The 25,180-nt window shown below is 43.2% G+C and overlaps 7 non-coding genes across 7 annotated transcripts; 4 read left to right on the top strand and 3 right to left on the bottom strand.

The window, feature by feature from the left end:
• Nucleotides 1-2,322: 2,322 nt before the first annotated feature.
• Nucleotides 2,323-2,395, top strand: Trnak-uuu. The gene has a single exon. It is a non-coding gene; the product is annotated as a tRNA-Lys (tRNA).
• Nucleotides 2,396-4,297: 1,902 nt separating this feature from the next.
• On the top strand, nt 4,298-4,370 carry Trnaf-gaa. Its single transcript has one exon. It is a non-coding gene; the product is annotated as a tRNA-Phe (tRNA).
• Nucleotides 4,371-5,507: 1,137 nt separating this feature from the next.
• Nucleotides 5,508-5,580, bottom strand: Trnak-uuu. The gene has a single exon. It is a non-coding gene; the product is annotated as a tRNA-Lys (tRNA).
• Nucleotides 5,581-7,108: 1,528 nt separating this feature from the next.
• On the bottom strand, nt 7,109-7,191 carry Trnal-uaa. Its single transcript has one exon. It is a non-coding gene; the product is annotated as a tRNA-Leu (tRNA).
• A 421-nt stretch (nt 7,192-7,612) lies between these two features.
• Nucleotides 7,613-7,699, bottom strand: Trnar-ucu. The gene is given in 2 exon segments: nt 7,613-7,648; nt 7,663-7,699. It is a non-coding gene; the product is annotated as a tRNA-Arg (tRNA).
• A 242-nt stretch (nt 7,700-7,941) lies between these two features.
• Trnav-uac lies at nt 7,942-8,014 on the top strand. The gene has a single exon. It is a non-coding gene; the product is annotated as a tRNA-Val (tRNA).
• Nucleotides 8,015-8,281: 267 nt separating this feature from the next.
• On the top strand, nt 8,282-8,354 carry Trnav-uac. The gene has a single exon. It is a non-coding gene; the product is annotated as a tRNA-Val (tRNA).
• Nucleotides 8,355-25,180: the final 16,826 nt, after the last annotated feature.

The following is a 25,180-nucleotide window of genomic DNA, read 5'->3' as shown; positions in this document are numbered from 1 at the left end:
CCCAGTAAGTCAGGTGGATTATGTGCATGGGTGTGTGGTGCCACACATTAGAGCATGGGAAACTTCTCGTGACCACATCTTCAACTAAGTTTGATTTCCCCTCCTCTGGCAAGTATCCACTGCTGATAATTCCGGTGTGGTGTGGGGCCTGGAGATCACCTACCTATCTAGCATGGACTCTTAGGCTGGCTTGATTTCGTGCAGGCCTTGTGTAGGTAACCACCGACGCAGTGAGCTCATGAACTTGATAGCCAGGTCATGTTCAAAAGATAGCTTTAGGCAGCACATCTCCTCATCCTCCAACCTTCTTCCATTCTTTCTTCTCCTTTGCAGTGTTCTCTTAAGCGTAAGTGGTGGTGGGGGTGATGTAGACGGTCTGTTTAGCCGGGTAGTCGTAGTCACCTACTCTCAGCCCTGCGATCAGTTATGCATCTCTGTTGACTGAAGTCTACTTCGAGAAGAAGCTGCCCTGACCAAGGTTGAGAGCAGCCGAGGTCTGTCAGTGCCAGGAGCTATGAGGACTGGGGAAGTTTGGGGCCTTACAGGTTTTGAACTTAACACTCCCACAACTGTTTGAACTAAATTTTTAAAATATCTTTGCTTCCAATTCTATTTTCATCTCTGTCTCTAACTGTATCCAATCAGTTCTGTTACTCTGGAGCAACCTGACAGCTTGCTTCAGCATCTCTTGCACACAGGTAAGGGGAAGGTTGGGCGCTTTTAACAAAATGGGAGTCATTCACGTCTAGAGAATGTTGTACCTTTGCCCTGGCCACGTTTCAGCTAGAGGTGGAGGGAGGAAACCCGTGAGAAGCACTGTGGCCCAAGCAAGAAGGGCATAGACGACAGCTGAATGACCTCACTTAACTTACAAGGCATAGTTTAGATGCCTTTATCCACCCACTCTGCAGGATGATGCTTTACCAGCTGGTCACAGGGAGCACCCCAGGGAAGACAACTACACTCTCCAGGATGTAATTGGGAGGAGACCATGTCACGCCCAAACATGCTGCTTTAGCATAAAGGTTATTTTAAGTCATAGGAAATTAAGCAACCAATACAATGAAAAGTTCTCTACTTTTTTTTTCTAATCGTATGCAAGAGGACATACATGCACAAAGGTTTCTCTCCTCCCCTCTCTATCTCGACGGACAAAGGTTGGATAGCTTGCAGATTGCACCAGAGGAATCTACCCAACAGACTTCCTTAGCTGCATTTATCTACCATAAATTTCCTATATATCTACTTTCTCACAATGTGTTCCTCTGGAGACACGAGGTCCTTTCCCTTTATCTTGTCACTCATCCTAAAATATTATTATTATTATTAATTTTTAAAATTATTATTTCTTGTTGAAGGTGCTATATATACTGGAACTTTGGGCATTTCTTGAAAAATTACCTACTCTCTGGGTATCTCTCCGGTGTCTCTGAGAAATCCACGTGTTAATACACTTGTTTTCTCTTTTTTTTTTTCCTTTTGTTAAAAGAACGGCATTTGAGAACGCAGCAAAACGGATTATTTTTCCTCTTTCCCGGTGTTTGGGAATAAGGAAGGAACAGAAAGGGAGGTGACATTCTATTTGGTAAAAGAAAAGCACCCACCAGCAAAGCTCCAGCAGACTGTGAAATAAAAATAAGATTATAAAAATAAAATGCAGTGTTATCAGAGAGGAGGGAGTAGGTGCAGCGAGACTTGGCGTTAGAGCTGCGCGTGCGCAAGGCCGGCCCCTGGCCGGGGCAGATGGGAGCGATGGCCGGGCGGGGGGCGGGAGGGGGAGGGGGCGGGGGCAAAGAATGGGGGGCGGGAGGCGGGGCGGGGAGCGGGGCGGGAGCGGTGTTTAGGCTCAGACTTCGGGTTTCTTAGATCGGCTTTTTTCCGCTGTGGTGCTGCGTACTTGTATTTTTTTTTGAGCTGGGCACCCAGGATGGGTAGGAGGAATCGAAAATTGTGTGTTGAAAGGAAGGGCGTCCTGATGGCATAACCCTTGGTTTCAGTTTGGGTTTAGGGGAAAAAACCGTGTAGTTTGGCAATTGTTAGCTAGTGGCTTCTGCTCACTTCATGTACTTTTGCAGAACTCAGGGTTCGTAGTTAAGGGAACAAACTTCTAAGTGAATGGCATGTTTGATTTAAGAAGTCTGGATCCATATGATAGGCAAACGCACCAGTCTATAATCTCCTTTGTTTGTTTCCCTCTTTCACGTGATCTCTGCCAGGAAATTATGAGACCTAAAAGAAAGGCCTAACAATCCTCTACATGAATAGTGGCTCAGAAAAAGCGGTAGAAGTCTTCTGATATATAACTGACCTCACTGCTAGTGAGCCCGGATAGCTCAGTCGGTAGAGCATCAGACTTTTAATCTGAGGGTCCAGGGTTCAAGTCCCTGTTCGGGCGCTGCTTGTTTTCTTTTAGAAAGTAGCTGGGACAATTAGGTTTAGGGAGCTAGACATGTCTGGTTAAAAAAAGAAAAAGTGAATTTTCTGGCGAGCACACCACAAGCTCAACGCATTCTCAGGAAGGAGCTCGAGAGTTCGGGCGACACGCCAGCAACCGCTTTGCCTCGGCCACTTGCGCACGGCTGGCTCTCGGTTTCCCTATGCTGTCCCACCCTGCTCTCAGGAAAAAAAAAAATGCTTGTCTGGGAACTGAAACCCCATATAGAGCAGCCTGCCTCTTCACACCAGGTCCAATTTCTCCTGCTCTAAAAAGTGCTCCTGATTACTGGGAGATGCTGAAGCCAAGGTCTGTTAGTGGGAGAAAGGGGCCAATAGGAGAGTGCATTCAAGACCTGGGACAAATCTAAAAATGACAGTGCACATCCACGTCAAATTCATAGTCTCATCCATATTCTTACAGGATTTAAAAAACTTGGCTTGTAAACTCAAAATGTTTGCAAGTCCTGAGGTGAAATAGTTTTCCCTGGGAGGAGAAGACAACGCTAGTTTAAATACAGATTGAGTCTTCCTTGATTCAAGCAGACCACAGAATGAAGCCGACCTCCTCAGTCGATGGGGATGCGTACAGAATGAGACAGGCGCCCTCTAGGGACGGCAAAGCTGGAGATGGAACTCGGGTGTGAGGCAGGGTCTTTACCCCGCTCACAAGGACCCTTCATGCAGGGTCCACACCGATCCCGCAGTGACCTCCTCTTCCTCACTAACAGCAGCCTCTTCAGAAGAAAAGGAATAATTATCTTGGCTTCCTGTGATGACTAAACGAGACCAGAATGCTCTCACAAACTTAGAATCCACAGGAAAGCAGGTGTATGTGATAATTACTAAGAGCTACTCTAGTGATGAAATCAAATTAAATCAGATCAAATCAAATCAAATCAAAATAAAACAAAAATACATGCTGAAATGGGTAAAAACCGTTTCAAAGAAACACATATGCTCAAAATCACAGGCCTATGGCTCCGAAACTTGGTTGGTTGGAATTTGTTAAAGGAACAGCTCTGGTCACTCATCCAAAGAAGAGGGGACAACAGGGTGAGATTGGGCTCTTTGAAAATCACCATGATCTGGATTCTAGGGGAAGGGACACTCATGGTCTTCAGTTCTGTAGCCTCCGAGGTGCTCACTAAGTTGTAAAAGATAGTTCTACATCCATGGTCACACAAATAGCCCTGGTTAAAGTCAGTAGGTCTCAAAACCCGCAACCAAACCGAAACACAAAACAACTTGAGAATACATGAATGTGGGAGAGAGACTAACCAGGGGGCTGGGAGGGACAGTAGAGAGGTTATCAGAATGCAGTTCATACACATGTGAAATTAAAGTACGTATCCAATGTTGTACAAAGTCATCGCTCTTTGCTCCCATCACTTTCAGGCTAGGCTATTTCCCCTTTACCCTCCTGCTGCCTCCTTCCTGGTATAGTTTGCGTAAGTCCTTCACTGAAAGGCGACAGATTAAACCCTGAAGTTTGTCACGACCTGACCTTTGAGGCCTCAGACAGATTTGGGTGATTGAGAGAAAATTGGTTACTGCGTTTAAGAATTATGACCACGTCGACCTTCCGGCAGATATGAGGGATGAATGGGACCGGAAGGCCAAGCAAGCTATACACACTAGGTACTCTTTGGGACCCTGGACAAGGGTAGAGGAAGCGTAGAAGCCAAACGAAGGTAACCCGGGACACATCTTGACGTGATGGGAATTAGTTTTGTTACTGTTCTTAAAACTGCAGGACTAAAAACAGTATACCTCTAAAAATGAAATTTAAAATTCAAAATTGGAAGTTTTTTCTTTTTTACTTTAAATTTCCTTCGGAGCAGGGACAAAGGCTACTACCCTCGCTGAAATAGCTCAGTTGGGAGAGCGTTAGACTGAAGATCTAAAGGTCCCTGGTTCGATCCCGGGTTTCAGCAAGTTTCTGGTTTTTGTTGGTATTTCCGTTTCTGGAATCCGGCATTCCTTCCCAATTCCAGTACAATAGCCATCCTCATGAAGATACCAAGATCCTCTTTGGGAATGTGAGGCTAAAAACAAGCAAAGATTGCTGCTGCTCCTGCTTCTTTTTAGTCATCAGACGATAGGGTTCTAGCTGTGATACAGGGCTCAAAATCTTATATGATCGAAGCTGACACGTCGACAGAGTATTATCATTCCAAGTTTTTGGCAAACCAAAAACTTTAGTTGCATTAAAATTCACCCCGGGGAACCAGTGAGCTTATTAGGGTTATTTAGAGATCATGGATGAGGGTTATGGGCAGGAGCATGGATGGCCCCAAAACAGCCGCATTGTTTGGAACCCAGCCTGGTTCCTCAATGGCCCTGAAATGTGGAGCCCGTTCCACCAATCTCTTCCAGCTGTACACTTTAGCTTCTCTCCGAGGTCATTCACAGAGATGTATGTGACCGATGGGGTGGGGTAATTGGACATAGATCCCTTGACCCTCTCCGGCCCCCTTTTCTAAGGGGGCAACAGTCAACAAGCTCAGCTGTGATGAGGTATAGTTGAACTCACGAAGATGGTGGCAGCTTGGCTCGGAAGATATGCCCATAAGACACAGGCTTGCTGCACCAGTTGACGTGTTGGGTCTGTTCCCCCAATCGCCACCTTATGTTGTCCCTTTACTAAGCCTGGGAGTTTCAGTGACAGGCTTGGAGATAGTCCTAGAAGAATTTGTTTACACAGCCAAGTCTCCTGCTAAGTCGTGGCCCATCAGAGCGCACAGAGAATCTAGCTAATGGCGTGGTCCTAGCTGGAGACTATACATTCTGTGTCTTCATTTAAAACACAGTTTTTTTTGCCTGGTTTCCAAGCTTCGTCTTTAGTAAGAGGCATCAGAACACATTCTTCGTTACGGCAGATGTGTAACGTTTTTTGATTGTGGTTTGAATACAAAAATCGCACACAATTTCATGTAACAACCACTTTCCAAAACCCACCCGTACTCTCTTTTATTTATATATTACCACTTCAAGTGAGGTTAGTCAATCTTAACTCAAGAGGTCTTTCACTCATTCAGCCATGCCAGGACACAGGAGCCTAAAACAACTTCCGCCCGAACAGGGACTTGAACCCTGGACCCTCAGATTAAAAGTCTGATGCTCTACCGACTGAGCTATCCGGGCTCTTGGCAAGTTGCTTCTTTCTAGTCTATCCACAGTTAAAATCAGGCCTAGAGTCCTAATTCCAAGGAGTTGAAAATCTTTAGTCTTTTCCTATTTCTTCCAAAAAATCACGATAAATAGGCTTGTAGTGAAATCAAGTATATCTTTCTCCTTCTTTCTTACCACATGTAGCCTATAAAGATTAAAATGACTGGAGGTTCCTATTTTGTGCATTTCACGAGAGGATCGCCCAGTATTTTAGACCGTATGTGGAGGCCTCCTGAGCTAGTGGAGACATTTCTGATTAGTTTTTTTGTTTGTTTGTTTGTTTTGTTTTGTCTTTGTTTGTTTGTTTTGGCACTCTAGAGCGCCTCGTGGGTGTATAGTTTGGACTTAGGTTTGCATTCGACATTTCTTGAGCGTACGCTGTGTTCCAGGATCTCGGCAAGCTCTTGAGGCTGCAAAGAACCAGGCTTGGTCCTGTGTCGAAAGGACCTCATTCCTAAGCCCCCAGTCGCACTCCAAGGGACATTTGTTCGTATTGGATAACCACAGACGAGTTAGGTACTTCTTACAAAGAACTTATGGGACCGTAAACATCTGCTGTTGAGTCTAAGTTCAACTGAGAATGCTAACACCATGACTCCTGGAGAGGGCCTGCCTGGCCAAGCGGTCAGCCTCTGGGGAATTACGAGCCTCAGGCGTGTTGACCTCCGAACCTCTGGACTGACCTCCGTGCCCTGCTGGAGGGCTTTGGTTCACAAAGGATGTGGAGTCAGCACTGAGTGAAGCTGAGCAGGCAGATCCGTGCCGGCTGTCTACAGCGCAGACGAGAGTGTCAGGCTCCAGAGCTCCGAGGCCACACGGCTCTTTCGGTGTCATCAAGGGTTACTTGTGTGGGACACTCTTGCTACAAGTAGAGATGTAACCCGAGCTGCTTTCCGTTTACCTGCTCCTCATCCCACTTTCGAATGCCCCGTGGTTTGCCCAAGTCTGGTTTGATCCTAACAGATGACCCCCAGAGATGTTTGGTTAGCCGCTGAAGGGTTGGTTGGGGGATACTCCGTCTGCCCTGTCGCTGTGCCCACCGCAGCCTGTCTAAAACACCGGGTCATCTACCTTAAACAAATACTTCCTGGGTCTGTCTTCCGTCCCAGCATGGTTCTGCTCTGAGGACAGTAACTACTGCCGGGCTGTCCTTGAGCGAATGTAGTGAGGGAAGACTTCAGTGTAGAAGCGGCACAATTGGTCCCCGAAAGTAAATGTCCAGATGATTGAGCCTCCTGTTTATTTTTCTGCGGTTTCTCTCTTCAGTCACATCTTATAAAGACGTTGCTTTCTATTTTTTTTTCCTTTTAAAATATTTTACTTATAAAATTTAACTTTTAAACTCCTCACACCCCGGTTTTCTAGCCATCAGAAAGACACACGGCATGTGGCTGGGTCTGGAGCGTTAAGCTGTTGTTCTCTACCTCGTGTCTTTGGCTCTTTGTCTTGGTCCTGACGTCAGAGGTGCTGTGGTGGGAAGGGGAAAAAAAAAAACCACATCTACCAGAAGTGGGGTTCGAACCCACGCGGATATGAATCCATTGGATCTTAAGTCCAACGCCTTAACCACTCGGCCATTCTGGTACTTGAAAGAACTAGTTTTTATTTATCAGCAACTGGAGCAATACGGCGAGATTTAAAAGTTTCCAAAGAACCGTAAAATTATTTTTTTACTCATGTAAAACAAAACAATGAAAAACAAGGTCACAGGGGAGGGAGATTAGTAACCTTGATTATGCCTCGTTCATTACTTTATTTCCGTATACAATAGCCATGTGACTGACGCTGGAAAGTGATTGAGGAAACACTCCGGTAGTAGTACCGAGATTCCTGATGCTTCCAAAGGGACAGCAGACACAGGGAACGACTGCGATAACTTTCGTTTTTTATTTTAATGGGTATAGCCGGCAGGAAGTTTTAACAGTCACGGACTGTGGTTCACTTTTTGTTTTTCCTAACTGCCGTAGTCCGTTCTTCGGTTATAACTCTCTTATTAAAATAAAAGCGACTCTGGTGGGACTCGAACCCACAACCTTTGAATACCTTCAATTTATCTAGAAGTCCAATGCGCTATCCATTGCGCCACAGAGCCAGGTGTGTTTCTTTTTCCGTACTTTCTACATCAGAGCAGGAGCGTCGACTCGGGGCGGAGCTCTCTCTTCCTCCATTAACAGAGCAGTGTGCAGCGGGGAGCGAGCAGAGCGGCGACGCTAGAAAACCCCAGGTCCTGTTGGAAGTTCCCTGCACAGAGAACAAAACCGTCTTGATCCCAAGTCCCACAATCGCCATAGTTCTACATGTAGTTAGTCTATCTGGCACATACTACGGTCGCCTGGTTCCATAGTGTAGCGGTTATCACGTCTGCTTTACACGCAGAAGGTCCTGGGTTCGAGCCCCAGTGGAACCATGTGGTGTGCTGACTATTTTCTTTCCAGGTAGTTATTTCGGCAGCCTGCCTGGGTTATTGAATTTTGCTTCTGATGCATCTTAATGATATTTTGGAATCTACTTTTGAAAACACCCGGGTTTTTTTTTGGTGTTGAAAAAAACCTCTGTGTTTAGTTTGAAACATTTTCTTTAAAAGCAGATTACAGACCTTTAGTCATTATCAGACGAGTTTTTAATCAATGTATTCTATTTTCATTACCCATTCTGAGAACTGCCTACGACACGTGGTTCCATAGTGTAGCGGTTATCACGTCTGCTTTACACGCAGAAGGTCCTGGGTTCGAGCCCCAGTGGAACCATTGTAGTTTCTCTTTTGTTATTAACGCCATTTCAGTTTAGTTTTTTTTTTTTCCCGCGAGAATTTGAGTTTTGTGCGCGAGCATTTGGGTCTGGCATCTGTAGCCAGTCCACGGGCGTTCTCCGTAGGCTCCCCCAGCACCCGGTGAGACTGCCCCCTCGTGGCTCTTCTGGGCCGTGCTGGTGAGGGTATTGTGTCCCCTCGTGCCACTGTGCCTGCGTGGCTTTCAAATAGTAGGTTTTGGGTGTCTGACTCGCCTCGGACCACTTTTAAAAGTTGCTTCCATTGCGTGACGGAGCACGCCTACAATTTCTGCTTTAAAATAATTAAAAAGTTGCTACTATCAGTGCGGATTAATTACAAGCCTCCTGGTCTCATATTGATCTTACTGATATAAAAGTATGTATTGATGTTAGGCACAAGGGAAGCGATTCAAAATCCTTCCTTTCATTTTTAATTGTCAAGTTTCTTTTGTGACTCCTAGAAGTATCCTATTATTGTCCTGCACAAGTGCATCTCCTTACGGTGCACTTGGTAGCAGAAATTTCACAAGGACCGAAGATTTATCATTAGAAATGTTTTGTTACATGGTCACCAAGAGCAAACAGCATAATTTTTAGAGCGTAGTTTCAAAATAAGAACAGACTTTTCCAAGCGGAAAAATTTAAAATCCTGTAAATGATAACTAAAAGGATGGCGAATTTATTCAGATGTATATTGATGTGTATCAGATGTATATTGCAAAGACAAATGGTAAGGCTGGGAAACGTGTTTGCAAAAGCCTGTCCTATCCCGGGTCTGGGGTGAGGAGGGTTTCCGTGGCGAGGTTGAGGTGGGGAGGGTCTCAGTGGCGGGATTCGGGTGGGGGAGGGTCTCAGTGGTGGGATGGGGTGGGGAGGGTCTCAGTGGTGGGATGGGGGTGGGGAGTGTCTCAGTGTTGCAGTTCAGGCAGGCAATCGCCATCTTCGGTAAAACTGCTGAGTTCACTGAGCACAGTGACTGTCACGTGCAGAAGGTGACATATGTTCTTCCTGCCCCCTCTTCAGAAATGGTCTCTGAACTCTGGGGGTGGGTGGATAGACGACTCACAGCCACTTATCTCAGCACTTGGCTGGTCAACTTCTCTTGGGTGTATGGCCCAGGCAGAGTTCCTAACCAGAGTCTGGGTGTGACTCTTGGGGGAGTTGCCTATCTGTGGTGTCCCTGCTTTCCTCTCTGCAGAGGTTGGGATTACGATTCTCAAGAGGGTTTGGCTCTCCACAGAGTCAGCACAGACTTAATATCGTTGCTATTGTTTTGGCAGGCACATTTGGCACAGTTTGAGAACAACACTGGGTCTTTTTTCCCTTATAGACATTTTTTTTTTTTTTGAAACTGCTAACTGCCAAATACGTCAGATATTGGTGCGGTGGGCTGATTTCTTTGGCTTCTCTTTCTTCTGTATTCTTAAACATTGTTTTTCTTTCCTTTTGTTTTTGTTTTTCTGATACAGGGTATCTCTATATAATCTTGGCTGTCCTGAACTTACTCTGTAAAACAGGCTGGCCTTAAACTCAAAGATCTTCTTGTTTCCGCCTCCTCTGCTGGGATTAAGGGCGTGCACCACCACCTCCCCCCTTTTTGAAATTTGAATTAAACTATAACATCAATCACCTCTCGCCCTTTTCATCCTCCAGCCCCTCCCATTTCTCTATCCTCCTCACTCTTTCTGGAATTAATGGCCTCTTGGTCTGCAATTGTTATTCTCCCTCCCCCCCAGAGATTTGCACATAAATATATAAATACAACGCTGAGCATGTTTACTGTTGCTTATATGTATACCATTTCGGGAGTGACCACTTTGTACTGAATAAGCAAATACAGGGAGCCTCTTTCTCTCTTTCTCAGTAGTCATTAATTGCTTGTAGTTTTTCTGTCTAGGGCTAGAACCCCATCAGATTTTTTGTACTGGAACCAGGTATCTTGGATTTTAGAGGGGAATTGTAATGCTATCACTTTACTAGGCCAACATGACTCCTAACCAACTCTAAACACCTGTCCTTATAACCACAGGGCTCTCGCCCTCATCAAAGATGCTTCTCTTTGCAGCAGATGGAGACTTACAGAAATCCATAACTGGTCAAATACAGTGGTTAACTGTGGGGACCTCAGCCCCAGTGGATACATCTCCAACAAACTCTTACATCTGAACTTCAAGGAACATCAAAGAAGAGGCGACAGAAAACTTGTAAAGGCAAAAGGACCAAGAGATTGCATCTCTTAGAAATGACAGGAAAGCCTTGATACAACCACAACATGTCTCCCTACGCAAGACGGGAACAACGACAACATCAGTTAACAGTGTTTTTATTTTAAGTGTATCTCTGCAGTTAACAGTGTCTTTAAGTGTGTCTCTGTGTCCCAACTACTTTCTTTATATGGGTCACAGTGCATTTTAGTGAATACATCTTAACTTAGACACCCTTTTTCACCCTTTAAAAATTAATTCATTTATTAAAATTTACTAATAAATTAATAAATTATCATAATAAATTATTATTAACATATTAGTAGATTATTATCAGAAGAGAACAATTGTAAACTACCATGTAGTTGCTGGGAATTGAACTCAGAGCTTCTAGAAGATCAGTCAATGCTCTTAACCACTGACCCATCTCTCTAACCCTCTTAGCTACCTTTCTAAAGGCCATCTTTTCCAATAAAATCATAATTTGGGGTCCAGGAGTTGAGATTTCAACATATGATTTTGGGGTAGACATAATCCAAATCAGCATAAACTGTCCAAAATGGGCTATGATTGCATTTACCTTGAGAAACTCTGTAGCTTGGCTACAAACTCTTTGATCTTTTCTCTTTCTTCAAATCACCCAGACCATTGCCAGAGCTGTAAACACTTTTGTAAGCAGCAGATTCATTGAGCACTTCTCAATCCTGGAAGGCATCTGCTATCTCATTCCTGGACTCGACCAGTGCTCCCATATCTGGTCTTACCCTACTCCAATCAATACTTGACAAACAACCTGAATAACTTCTCAAAATATAGGCATCACACAGCCCTTATCTCCCACCCCCTGAAAGCACTCTGAAACTTGATCCTCACGGCCACCATGTTTCTTGCTTTGCTTTCTTTCTTTTCTGGTTGCAGTTTTAATGCATCCCTAAAGTCCACATGTTTGAAAATTGGTTCCTTAGTGCAATAACACTGCGGATGGGTCTACTGAGAGATGTTTAGGCCACGAGTGACGCGTCTTTGTGAATAGAGTAATATTGGTTATAAGGGGCTTTGAGACAGCCAGTCACGTGACCAGACAGGACATCTGGATCTTGAGCATCCCAACCCGTACATTCATGAGCCGAATACATTTTTGTTCACTGTAAATTATCCAAGGCTGAGGCACTCTGTCACAATAGCATAGAGTGAACTCTGATGATTGATTTTGATCGTCAGTTTGATGAGATTTAGAATCATCATGGAAACACCTGTATGAGGGAATTAACGGAGGGTGTTAATGATAGGATAATTTGAGGGGAGAGGACACACCCTCGATGTGGGAGGCATCCTTACATAGCTGGGGTCCTGAGCTGAATAAAAGGGAGAAAGTCAGCCAAGCGCTGACATTGGCCACTCTCTGTGTCCCGACTTCAGGTGCATCGTGGCTGCTCTCCTCAAGCTCCCGCCTCCATGCCTGCCCTACCAGATGGACTCTACTCTTGCACTGCAAGCCAAAACAAACTATTTCTTCCTCAAGCTGTCCTTGCCAGGCACTTTGTCAACACAAAGTAATGAATACACAAACTAAGGTACCTGCCACTACGATCTTCAGTAAGTTAGTCATTCCTCCTCCTCCTCTTCCTCCTCTACCTCATTTTCTTCCTTTTAAAAAATATCCAGCCTGGTCTACAGAGTGAGTTCCAGGACAGCCAGGACTACACAGAGAAACCCTGTCTCGAAAAAACAAAAAACAAACAAACAAAAATATCCTTTGCAATTTCAATCTTTAAAAGATTTATTTTTGTTTTAAATTCTGATTCTGTGTTGTGCATGCAGTATACATGCAGTTGCCTAGAGAGGCCAGAAGAGGGCATCTGTCAGATCCCGTGGAATTGGAGTATGGGTGCTGTAATAGAAATTCCAGTCCTCATGATAACTCAGTAAGTTTTTACTGCTGAGCCATCTCTACAGCCCTCACTGTCATTGTTCAAAAATTATTTATCAGTTTATATTTATTTTATATGTATGGATGTTTCAACTGGATCATGTGCGTGTACCACATGTATGCCTGGTGTCTGTGGAGGCCAGCAGTGGTCATTGGATCCTCTGAAACTGGAGTTTTGGATGGTTGTGAGCCACCATGTGGCTTCTGGGACTTGAATCTAGGTTCTCTGCAAAAAGTCCTAACCACTGAGCCATCTCTCCAGTGCTTTCTTCACTCCACCGTCATTTTTAAAGGCCTCCTTTCCCCATCTCGGGCACTTTAACTTCCCCCAAATGATTTCTTGACTTCCATCCCTGGGTCACTAGGCTGGGTCATTCCTCTTTCCAGCTCTCATTATGTTTTATGTTGTCAAGGGTCGAGGCCTATTGGAGAAGTGACTTTGAGAAGCCTGACTAGAGTTCAGACAAAGAGAAGGACAGTCATAGTTCCTGAGGTTCCAGTCTGTAAGAGGTACATTGTTCGCTTACTTGAATCGGATGTGTTTCTGAGGCAATATACTTTTTAAATAGTGTTATTGTAAAAGTTTGATATTCTTATGAAGTAACTTCTATTCAAGTTCCTTTGTAATTCAGTTTCATTGATCAAACAAAGAAAGGGCCCTTTTGGATCTTGTCTTTGAAGGTTTTCTAACAAAGCACAAATTTACTTGTGGGAGAATACCTTACTAGAGAATGTTTAAGTTAAGGGACTTATCATAGAGAAAGATGTAAAATTGGAAGATATCAGATATTAAGAAGGTACAGGGGAAAATCTTAGTGGTTATTGGTCAGGTAAAAAATGTTAAATAGTACACAAAGATATGACCTATTGTCTTAGGGTTTTAGGGCTGTGAACAGACACCAAGACCAAGGCAAGTCTTATAAAGGACAACATTTAATTGGGGCTGGCTTACAGGTTCAGAGGTTCAGTCCATTATCATCAAGGCAGGAGCATGGCAGCATCCAGACAGGCAGAGCTGAGAGTTCTATATCTTCATCTGAAGGCTACTAGCAGAATAATAACTTCCAGGCAGCTAAGATGAGGGTCATAAGCCTACGCCCACAGTGACACACCTAATCCAACAAGGCCACACCTCTTAATGGTGCCATTCTCTGGATTGAGCATATACAAACCATCACACCTATATATGAAAAAACTCCACTTTGTATACATGAAAAATGAAAATTCTCTCACTCCTCTGAGGACATGGTGAAGAGAAAGAAGGGAAGTAAAACAAAAACTCACTGACAATCCAAGGGATCCCCAGGATCTTTGAAGACTGAAGCATCAGAGAGACTCTCTTGTCCCCTGGGTCCTTCACAGCAAGTTTAGTGTGGCGGTTTGAATGAGAATGGGCTCCATGGGCTCATCATTTGAATGCTTGATCCTCAGTTGGTGAAACTGTTTGGGAAGGATTGGGAGGGGGAGGATTAGGAGGCGTGGCCTGGTTTGATGGGGTGTGTCGCTGGGGGTGGGCTTTGAGGTTTCAAAACCCATGTCATTTCTAGTTACCTCCACTCTGGCTCCTGGCCATTGTCTCAACATGTAAGCTTTCAGCTACCGTTCCAGTATGAGTAGCCCCATGCCTACCTTCTGTCATGCTCTCTGCCACAATGGTCACGGACTCTAACCCACTGGAACCATGTGTCACAAACTAAATGATTTCTTTTATAAGTTTCCTTGGTCCTGATGTCTTTTTACAGCAATAGGAAAGTAACCAAGACACATGGTCTCTGCTCTATTCTCAGCCTGTAAACAAATAGCACAGTTTTAGCAAGAATCCTGAAAATTTGGTTCAAGTGCTATAGCCCCAGTTGCTTACTCCATTTGGGGAGGTATAGGAGGTGTGGTCTTGTTGGAGGAATGACATCACTGGGGGTGAACTTTGAGGTTTCATCATCCCTGAGCTCTGTCTCTGTTTCCTGTTTGTGGGCTGAGATGTGAGCTCTTAGCCATTTCTGCCAACATGTCTGGTTGCTGCCATGCTTCTCTGCTTTGATGGGGATGAACTGGTATATCTCAGGAACCATAAGCTCCAAATAAACTTTCTTCTTCGAGTTGTTTTGATGGTGGTGTTTTATCAAGCTGATTAAAAAGCAACTAATTTACTAATTAAAAATAGCCCACAATGCAGGTTTTGAAATGTCTATCAAAAGGATTTGGAGGGGCTGGAGAGACGGCTTAGTGGCTAAGAGCATGTGTTGCTCTTGCAGAGTCCCTAGGCTCAACTCCCAGCACCCATGTGGTGGCTCACAAGCATCTACAGTTCCAAGGAATCTGATACTCTCTTCTGACCTCCCAAACGCCAAGTACCAACACCACACACACACACACACACACACACACACACACACACACGGCAAACACTCATATAAATCTAATCAGTACATCTAAAAAACAAAACCAATTTTAGCTACACAACTGACAAATAATGTTGCTATTTTTGTGTGTGTTTTTTGAGACAGGCCAGTCTCAAATTCACTATACAGACCAGGCTGGCCTGGAACCTATTGAGATCAATTTGCCTTTGCCCTTTGAGTGCTGGAATTAAAGGCAAGAACCACCATGCCCCGCTTTGGAATTAAATCTTGTTCTCTATTTCTTCAGACAAAGACAGTAGCATGGACAATAGACTGGGCTGATGAAGTGGACAATGGAATCCAGAGTTAGTGATAGTTGTGGGTGCTGGGAATTGAGCCCAAGCCTCTGGAAGGGCAGCCAGTGCCTCTAGCTTTCAGAAAGAAGGTTTTTGTTTGTTTGTTTGTTTGTTTTTTCCTTAGCTTCAACCTCTTGTACACAAGTACATCAGGCACACTAAGAAACTGTGGACAGGGTAGGATTTCTTTCTTCCTGAAAGGCTGGTTAGGATTGAATGACTGTAAAGCAATGAGTTTTGTAAGTACCAGAAACAGTACATACTGTTTGGTCAGGTGAGGGCAACCAAGTGCCTTTCATGACACTGCAACAGAGAAGAGTGTTCGCCCCTCCCCTCTCTCTGTCTGAGGAAGGTGGGGTAATGGAATGTGTACTTATCTAAGAATCAGATATCTCACATCTAGCTGTGCCTCCAGCATTAACTAGATAGGACATTTTTGATGAAATCTGAATTCTTTCTTATATTTCAAAGGGGCAGTTTAGAGGCTTCCTTAGGAAAATGGAGCGGAGATCTTTTAACAGAAAACCAGTTCTGTTAGTTCCAAGTGAGGAGAAGTGACTGGGTTTTATTAACTTTACTCCAGGTCTCTGGGAGGTCATTTTACTGATTACTTACTGGACAATACATTGTGCAGCCACAATTCAAGAATCAAGTCATGAGCTGCAGATAACCTCGGTGGCAGAGTACTTGCTTAGCATGTGTGATGCCATAGGTTTGCTGGAAGAGAATATTTCTTGGTGTCACACAAAGCACACATACAAAGTGAAAGTAACCCTGCAAGGTGATTTCTTTTTGTAAAATGGGTGCACTGTTGTGAGCTATAATGTGCCATAACCCAAACCCAGCAAGTAAGCACACTGGAGAGGGAAATTCACTTTTTTTTTTTGTGCTAATTGTGGTTGGCTGTGTCTCATCTCATTGGTGGGAATGTGAGCTCATACTAGGATGTGATTGTCTAATTCAGAATCAGCTTAAGAGGAAGGGTGTGATAGTAAAGTCTCAGGGATGTTGGGCGCATAGACAGATATGTAGGGATTTCATGAGATGGAAATGTTTATGGACTATTGGCTTTTGGTATGTTAGCCCCTTTTAATAGGAAAAAAAATCTCACAAGTTTAATTTCTAGTACTACACATACAACAATAAGCTAGCAACCAATCAAAACCCAGCAATCCCTAAATAAAAACAACACCCCCATCAAATAAAACCAAATCTTCTCTTGAACTCCATTTTCTTATGAGTAAAACAAGGAGTTTGACTCTTACAAGCATTTGTGTTCCTAAGAGCTAGCATTTTACATTTTTTTTTTTTTTCGAGACAGGGTTTCTCTGTGTAGCCCGGGCTGTCCTGGAACTCACTCTGTAGACCAGGCCAGCCTTGAACTCAGAAAAAATCCGCCTGCCTCTGCCTCCCAAGTGCTGGGATTAAAGGCATGCACCACAACCGCCTGGCACATTTTACTTTTTATTGGATGCATGTGTGTCCCTGGGTCTGCCAGAGACCAGAAATGTCAGATCCCCTGGAGTTGGAATTATGAGTGTTGTGAGCTGCCTGATATGGGAACTGGGAATTGAACTCAGATTCTCTGCAGGAACAGCAAGGTTCTTAACTGCTTAGCCATCTCTCCTGGCTTCCTGGGTAGGGGGTTTGTCCACTCCATTGTGGACGTCTCTCTTGATCCGGCTTCTTTTCTGTGGACCCAATATTGTTGACACTTTCTATTGTGATGTCTCACAGATCCTCAAGCTCCATGATTTTTTTTTTTTTTTCGAGACAGAATTTCTCTGTGTAGCCCTGGCTGTCCTGGAATTCACTTTGTAGACCAGGCTGGCCTCGAACTCAGAAATCCACCTGCCTCCCAAGTGTTGGGATTAAAGATGTGTGCCACTACCGCCCGGCAAGCTCCATGATTTGTAAAGAATCAACAATTTATATGTCTAAGGCTCCATGTTGTCAGCAACCTCACCATGAGGAAACCCTAGAAAGACTACTGTCTCTAGAGTTTGGAGGATTCCACTGTGCAGTCAGGATAAACACCAACAGATAAACATCTGCTCCACCGAGCAGATGGAAGAAAAACACTGCCTATTGATTAGGGTCTTTTGTCTTTAAGTTCTGAGTTTTCTGATTGGAGACTTATAATAGTATGCATTACTTTTAAGAAGGTCAAAGTTTTTTTCTGAGTCTCCCTATGACTGACTTCTTTTCTTGGTTCCTCAGGGTACAGATCATTGGGTTGAGGACAGAATGATGACAATGAATGTGACAGAGACAGCTCTGTCCATGGGGAGGGCAGTGAAGGGCCTGGCGTAGACATAGATGCAGGGTACAAAGTGCAGGGTGACCACAGTGATGTGGGAGGTGCAGGTGGAGACGGCTTTTCTCTTTCCCTCTCCTGAGTGTGATCTCAGCATTGTCAAGATGACTGTGTAGGACACAAGGAGCAGAACAAACCATAGCGTAGTGATCAGGCCATTGTTTGAGATCATCAGGAGCTCGAGAACAAAGGTATCAGTGCAGGCGAGTTTGAGGACCTGAGAAAAAAATGTCTGTCCCACCAAGCAGATGGAAGAAAAAGATCTGAATGATGAAACCATTGAAAGAGATGGTCTTTCTTCTTGAGAGAAGGTCCACTAGGACTTTTGGAGCAGTGATAAGAGGAGAAGCAGATGTCTCAGGCAGAGAGGTTGTGAAGCAGGAAGTACATTGGAGTGTGGAGGCGGGACTCCTAGGTCTCAGTGATTGTGATGAGGAGGTTGCCCAGCACAGTTGCTGTGTACACCAAGAATGAGAAAAGAAACAAGACCAAACTCAGCTCTTGGGACTGCGTCCGTCAGTCCTTGAAAAACAACTTCTTTTACTCTGTTGTAACTGGTGCTCTGCTCCATTGGCTAATGTTTCCTCTATTTCTGTTCCCTGGGGAGGAAACACTTTTGTTATGGAAGACTACATCATTGAAAGCAGAAGGAATGAAAGAGGGTGCATTTCTCTATACGGAGTCACCACAAATGGAGCTCAGCTAGGCAATGTAAGGCAAACCAATACGTGTGTTGTGTTAGCAAAGAATCCTTCATCATATATCCTTTCATATGCTTGCTTTATCAAAACATCCTTTCACCTGTGTCTGCTTCAGGAAAACACTCCTTCACATGTTTGCCCCAGCAGAACTCCATCCGACACAACTGACTTTCCAAAGAAGCCATAAATTTCCACTTCAGATAGGAATTTAGAAAAAATGAACACAATTCCTCGTGTGGGGAATTTTATCATATCTAATTTTTTTCTTGTTGATTTATTTACATATTCAGAGGTATTATAGAGACCAAAAAAAAAACCACCATAGTTTTCTTTGTTCTTAAGGTTATCATGCTAACTATTGTTTATTTGTTTTCATCTTTCCTGTATGTGTGGGAATGCTATATGTGTGTTCCTGTGTATATGCATGTGTATGTAGGTGCATGTGCCTATGCTAATGGAACGTGGAGGGGCAGAGGTTGCAATTGGGTGTCTTCCTTGTTTGCTCTCCACCTTACTTTTGAGATAGAGTCTCTCATCTGGTGGGCTTAGACTCCTGAGCTGTTATGATCCTTATGGCCAAGGACTAAACACTTCCCCATATGTTGCTGACATACTCCATTGCCTCCTGCTCTTTTTTCTTTGTAAATCTTCCTAATTAAATTGCTTTCAGATTTCTTTCATATTTTGCAATAATTTTGTCACATTTTTCTCCTACAACTCGTGAGCTCTTTTGGTATTAGGAGAGGTGGTTAAAGAATACATAACCAAATAAACAAAAGGACAACTTAATAAAGGCAGGCTAAGTAACCAGCTCATGAATGTACGTCTCTGGTGAAGGGACTTGTTTTTTTTTTTTCTTCAGAGGATGGAAGAAAATGGGAGAGCGTCTGGGTGACAGCCATTTCAGGAGCTGGTTCTCTTCCTGACAGACTGATCACAGTGTGATGAAAGGAAAACAGACTGTGGAGGAGGAAGTTCTCAGGGATGTGAGAGACTCACGGTGATGGTGCTGAGGCTTCCTGTCAGAGTTGTCACTCACACCAGAAGCAAGGCAGATAAAATCTAGCTGAGCTCTTGGGACTGAGCAATCTCCAGGAAGCAAATTCTTTCACTGTGGCACAATTTCCCTGATCCTTCAGGTCACATATCAAGTGCATCTCTGGGAAAATAACAGTATAAAGACTATATTATATGGTCTAAATTTTAATGTGGTTTGGACTTAAGAACTTAAGAAGGGAAAGATTCTCCCTCCCCCACTCTTTCTCTTTCTCTCCAGGGTTTCTCTGTATAGCTCTGGCCATCCTGGAACAGACTGGCTTTGAACTCAGAGATCCTCCTGTTTCTATCTCCTGAGTGCTTGGATTAAAGGTGTACAGCACTGCCCAGCAAAAATTCTTTCAAAATGCATGTTCTGTGATTGAAATTTAGGATGTAGATATTACCTGAAAGATTGCCCCAGAATTCTGACTCAGTCATTAAGCAGGTAGATTCTGTCACTAACTCAATGCAATGGAGGAGATAGAAACCAACTCTGCATAAGAAAGGATATCTAAATAGCAGTTCAACTTTATTAGTGTGAAATTACAGTTTAAAATTACAACAAGTGATCTTACACACAAGAAGGACTAGAATAGCCAGGTGGTGGTGGCACATGCCTTTAATCCCAGCACTTGGGAGGCAGAGGCAGGTGGACTTCTGAGTTCGAGGCCAGCCTGGTCTACAGAGTGAGTTCCAGGACAGCCAGGGCTACACAGAGAAACCTTGTCTCAACCCCCGCCCCCCCCAAAAAAAAACCCCAAAAAAGAAGGACTAGAATAAAAAAGATGAAGGAAAATTATTATTATTTTATTTATATATATTCCTTCTTTTTATTTAATCTTCTTTTTTACACTCCAGATTTTATTCCCCTCCCAGTCCACCCTCCGACTGTTCTACATCCTACACCTCCTCCCCAGATCCCTTGTCTCCATGAGGATGCCCCCAACCCCCCAATTTTCACCCCATCAGATGTCTAAACTCCCTGGGGCTTCCAGTCTCTTCAGCGTTAAGTGTATCTTCTATGATTGAACCCAGACCTGGCAGTCCTGTGTTGTATATGTGTTGGGGGCCTCATATCAGCTGGTATATGCTGCCTGGTTGGTGGTCCAGTGTCTGAGAGATCTCGGGGCTTCAGATTAATTGAGACTCATGATCCTCCTACAGGGTTGCCCTTCTCCTCAGCTTCTTCTAGCGTTTCCCTAATTCAACCACAGGGGTCAGCAGCTTCTGTCCATTGGTTGGGTGAAAATACCTGCATCTAACTCTTTCAGCTGCTTGTTGGGTCTTTCAGAGGGCAGTCATGATAGATCTCTTTTTGTGAGTGCTCCATAGCCTCAGTAATAGTGTCAGGCCTTGGGGCCTCCCCTTGAGCTGGATCCCACTTTGGGCCAGTTGCTGGACCTTCTTTTCCTCAGGCTCCTCTCCACCAATGGAGAAGATGAAGGAAAATTATTAAAAAAATGTAACAATAATAAAACAAATGAAAAATACCAAGTGAATGGTGAAGGTTTGGAACCTACCAGGACCCTTACACAATGCAAGTGCTATGTGAGATTGGTACTGCATCTTTACTGCTTAATTATATAAGTCTGCATGTATATACACATATATGATATGTATCTTTATATATTATATTCCCTAGAGATCTATTTTTTACATATTTCTTCTAAGGATATATATTTATACTGATATCTGCCAAGAGATAGCTGGAAAAGTGTTCACATCACAAGTTCCTGAAATCAGCAAGGACACATAACTTCCCACTGATAATAGAAAAGACAGTGTTGAGTATATACGATACACAGCAGCAATAAGTCTGGTGACCAATGTAACAGTATAAGTGAATTTTCAGACATTGTTATTCTAAGAAGCCTATGTATCAACAACTAAACATTCTTTTGTTTTATTAATGTAAATACAATTGAAGGGAGCTTGAGAGAGGAGCCTAAGGAGTCAATAATGTGTCAACCTGGTGCTTGTTACAAAGGCATTTCCAATTTTGTGCACAAATTTATTGAACTGTGCATGCACGTGCATTTTTCTATATATAAGTCAATTCTATATCAAGAAAAAGTTAAAATTAAAATTCATGCAATACTTGGGAGGTAGGAGTAGGAGAATATCTATGAGTTCCAGATCAATAAAAAGCATGTGAGACCCTGTCTCAAAAAAATTAGCAAATATATGACTATTTCCTCTGTGACATCTTAATGGCATGTCTAAAGAATGACTTCTGTGGGCTGGATTGATGACTCAGTGTTTGTCATGCCATGTAATGATCAGCTCTTGCGTGGATCCTAAGAAGAAGCTCGGAAGGTATGGTATAGACTTCCGGTTATCCCAGCCATCAGGAAGTAGAGATGGGGGAATCCTGGATGAATACCAGATCAATCAGGACTATACAGTGAGACCCTATCTCAAAAAAAGAGTAAATATTGATTATTTCCTCTGTAACATTTTAATGGCATGTCTAAAGAGTGACTTCTGTGGTTCTGGATAGATGACTCGGAGTTTGTCATGCCAGTATAATTATCAGCTCTTATTTGGATCCTAGTAAGAACCTGGGAAGGTATGGTATAGACTTCCCATTATCCCAGACACCAGGAAGCAGAGATGTGGGAATCCATGGGCCAAGATGCTTAGCTATACCAGTTTAATTAGAATACTCTGGGTTCAGAGAGATCCTATCTCAGAGAATAAAGTGGAGATCAATCAAGGAAGACACAGATGTTAACCTCTGTCCTCTATATTATATTCAAGGTACATTTGTAGTCCTGTACACATATGTGCCCCTGCCCCCATTAACAAGTTTTATATAAAACAAAATGTAATGGGTCATCCACTTTGATAGCAGTTACTTTTCCTGTTGTATAACTATAGTCTTCACCAACTGCCGTCAGAGTCATCTTTAGGTTTTTAGCTTCCAGATGGACTTCAGGTCTTCTCAGTCTTTTTTGTTATTTGGTTAACCTCAATATCCACACATAGATGTTTTTCTTCTGAATCTAGTTTTGATTTCTCTGATTTGATTTCACTTTGTTCTTCTAGTCTTTGGGGGGAAAACTCTTAAAAGATCACACTTTTTCAAGAAGAACCCTCTTATTTATTCACTCACATGGAAAACTAACATCTTGCCTCTCTCCACTGGCCTTAGTTCAGGACATCCTTGTCATTCTCTATGTAGCCCTGGTTGTCCTGGAAGTCATTATGTAGACCAGGCTGACCTTGAACAAAGAGATCCACCTGCATTGAAAAACAAGCAAAACAGAAAGGGGCAAGGGAGCAGTGGTGGTTAGTTTATGTCAACTTGACACAATCTAGAGTCATCAGAGAGAAGGAATCCTCAACTGAGAAAGTGCCTCTGTAGGATCATCTCTCAGCAAGCCTGTAGGTGATTGATAAAGAAATGCAGACCATGGTAGGTGGTACTATTCCTGGCCTGGTAGTCTTGGGTTCTATAAGAAAGCAGGCTGAACAAGACAGGAGGAACAAGTCAGTTAGCAGACTCCTCCATGGTCCCTGCATCAGCTCCTGCCTCCAGGTCCTTGCTCTGTTGAGTTTCTGTCCCAACTTCCTTCCATGATGAACGTGCTGTGGAAATGTAAGCCAAATAAATGCTTTTCTCCCTAAGTTACTTTTGGTCATGGTGTTTCATCTCAGTAATAGCAAATCTAACTAGGACAAGAATAGATACAGAACTATAATTCCCCAACTCTTCAAAAACTTGGACTCTTGAAATTAGAAGCCACCCTGTGGTCTATGGCAGAGCATTTGTTGGAAACAATCCCAGCAAATGTCATGGACATGAACCTGCAAACCAAGAGCACCCTGCTACCTCAGAGTCTCACTGAGCAAAGTGTGTCTCATTGTCTGCAGTGGGTTCAAGTTCTAAAATGTCCTCTATGTCGAAGTTTTTCTGTTTTTCAATTTTGAAAATATTTTACTTTTTAAAAATTTACATTTATCAAGATCTGTAAAGAGTTATATTGTAATTTTGATAGAAATTGCATTGAATCTGTAGATTACTTTTGATAAGATGGGGCCAATTTTGCTATGCTAATCCTACCAATCTAAAACCATGGGAGATCTTTCCATCTTCTGATATATTCATTTTCTTTTTTCAAAGACTTGAAGTTCTTGCCATACAAGTTTTTTGTTTGCTTGGTTATAGTTATACCAAGATAATTTATATTATTTGTGGCAGTAGTGAAGGGTGTTGTTTTCTTAATTTCTTATTCAACTTGTTTATCATTTGTATAAAGGAGGGCTACCGATTTTTTGAGTTAATTTTGTATCCAGTTACTTTGCTGAAGGTGTTTATCAACTGTAGGAGTTCTTTGGTAGAATTTTTGGAGTCACTTATATATACTATCATATCATCTTCAAATAGTGATATTTTGACTTCTTTCTTTCCAATTTCTATCCCCTTGAGCTCCTGTATTATTGCTGTAGTTAAAACTTCAACTACTAAATTGAATACATACAGAGGGAGTTGGCAGCCTTGTCTTGTTCTTAATTTTAGTGGGATTGCTTTAAGTTTCTATCCATTTAATTTTATGTTGGCTTTCAGCTTGCTGTATATTGCCTTTATCGTGTTTAGGTATGTGCCTTGTATTCCTGATCTCACCAAGATTTTTATCATGAAGGAGTGTTGGATTTTGTCAAAGGCTTTCTCAGCATCTAATGAGGTGATCATATTTTTTTTTCTTTCCGTTTGCTTATATTATATATTTTTTGATACTTTATTTTTTTATTGGATGTTTTATTTACATTTCATATGCTATCCCCGTACTACATTCCCCCTGCCCTGCCCAGGAACCCCCTATCCCATCACCCCTCCTCCTGCTTCTCTGCGGATGTGCCCCTACCTACCCCCCCACTCCCACCTCCACACCCTCAAATTCCCACCCACTGGGGCATCCAGCCTTCATGAGACCAAGGATCTCTTCTCCCACCTATGCCCAATAAGCCCATCCTCCCCTACATATACAGCTGGAGTCATGGATCCCTCCCTAAGTGCTCCCAGGCTAGTGGTTTAGACCCTGGGAGCTCTGGTTGGTTGGTATTGTTGCTCTCCTCATGGGGCTGCAAACCCTTTCAGCTCCTACAGTCTTCACTCTAACTCCTCCATTAGGAACCCCATGATCAGTTCAATGGCTAGCTGTGAGCATCTGCCTCTGAATATTTCAGACTCTTGCAGACCTCTAAAGAGACATCTATATCAGGCTCTTGTCAGCATGCACTTCCTGACTTCCACATCAGCATCTATGGTGGATTATCTTGATGGATTTTTATATGTTGAACCATCCCTGCATCCCTGGGATGAAGCTTACTTGATCATGGTGGATGGTGTTTTTGACCTGTTCTTGGATTCTGTTTGTATTTTAGCATCAGTGTTCCTAAGGGAAATTGGTCTGAAATTCTCTTTCTACTGTGCTGGCTGGTCTTACATGAACTTGGCATACAAACTGGAGTTAGATGAAAGGAGGGGACTGCAACTGAGAACATACCTCCCTAAGGCATTTTCTTAATTAGTGATTGATGTGGGAAGGATGAGCCCATTGTGGGTAGTGCCATTCCTGGGCTGGTGGTCCTGGGTTCTGTAAGAAAGCAGATTGAGAAAGTCATGGAGATTAAGCCAGTACATAGCATCCCTCCACATCCTCTGCATCAGTTCCTGCCTTTAGGTTCCTGCCCTGTTTGGGTTCCTGGGTTCCTTCAATATGAACAATAATATGGAAATGTAAGCCAAATAAACCCTTCCTTCCAAAATCTCTCTCTCTGTATATGTATTTATTTGTTTATTATGCATATTTACTCATTTCCATTTGCCTGAGCTCACATATGGAGGGTAGAGGACAACTTGCAGAAGTCAGTTCTACTCTTCCATCATATGGGTCAGAGGGATAGAACTCGGGT

This window comes from Grammomys surdaster, unplaced genomic scaffold (assembly GCF_004785775.1).
Source record: "Grammomys surdaster isolate TR1022 unplaced genomic scaffold, NIH_TR_1.0 198, whole genome shotgun sequence".
Taxonomy (NCBI): Eukaryota; Metazoa; Chordata; class Mammalia; order Rodentia; family Muridae; genus Grammomys; species Grammomys surdaster.
This window is presented reverse-complemented; position numbering and strand designations above follow the sequence as displayed.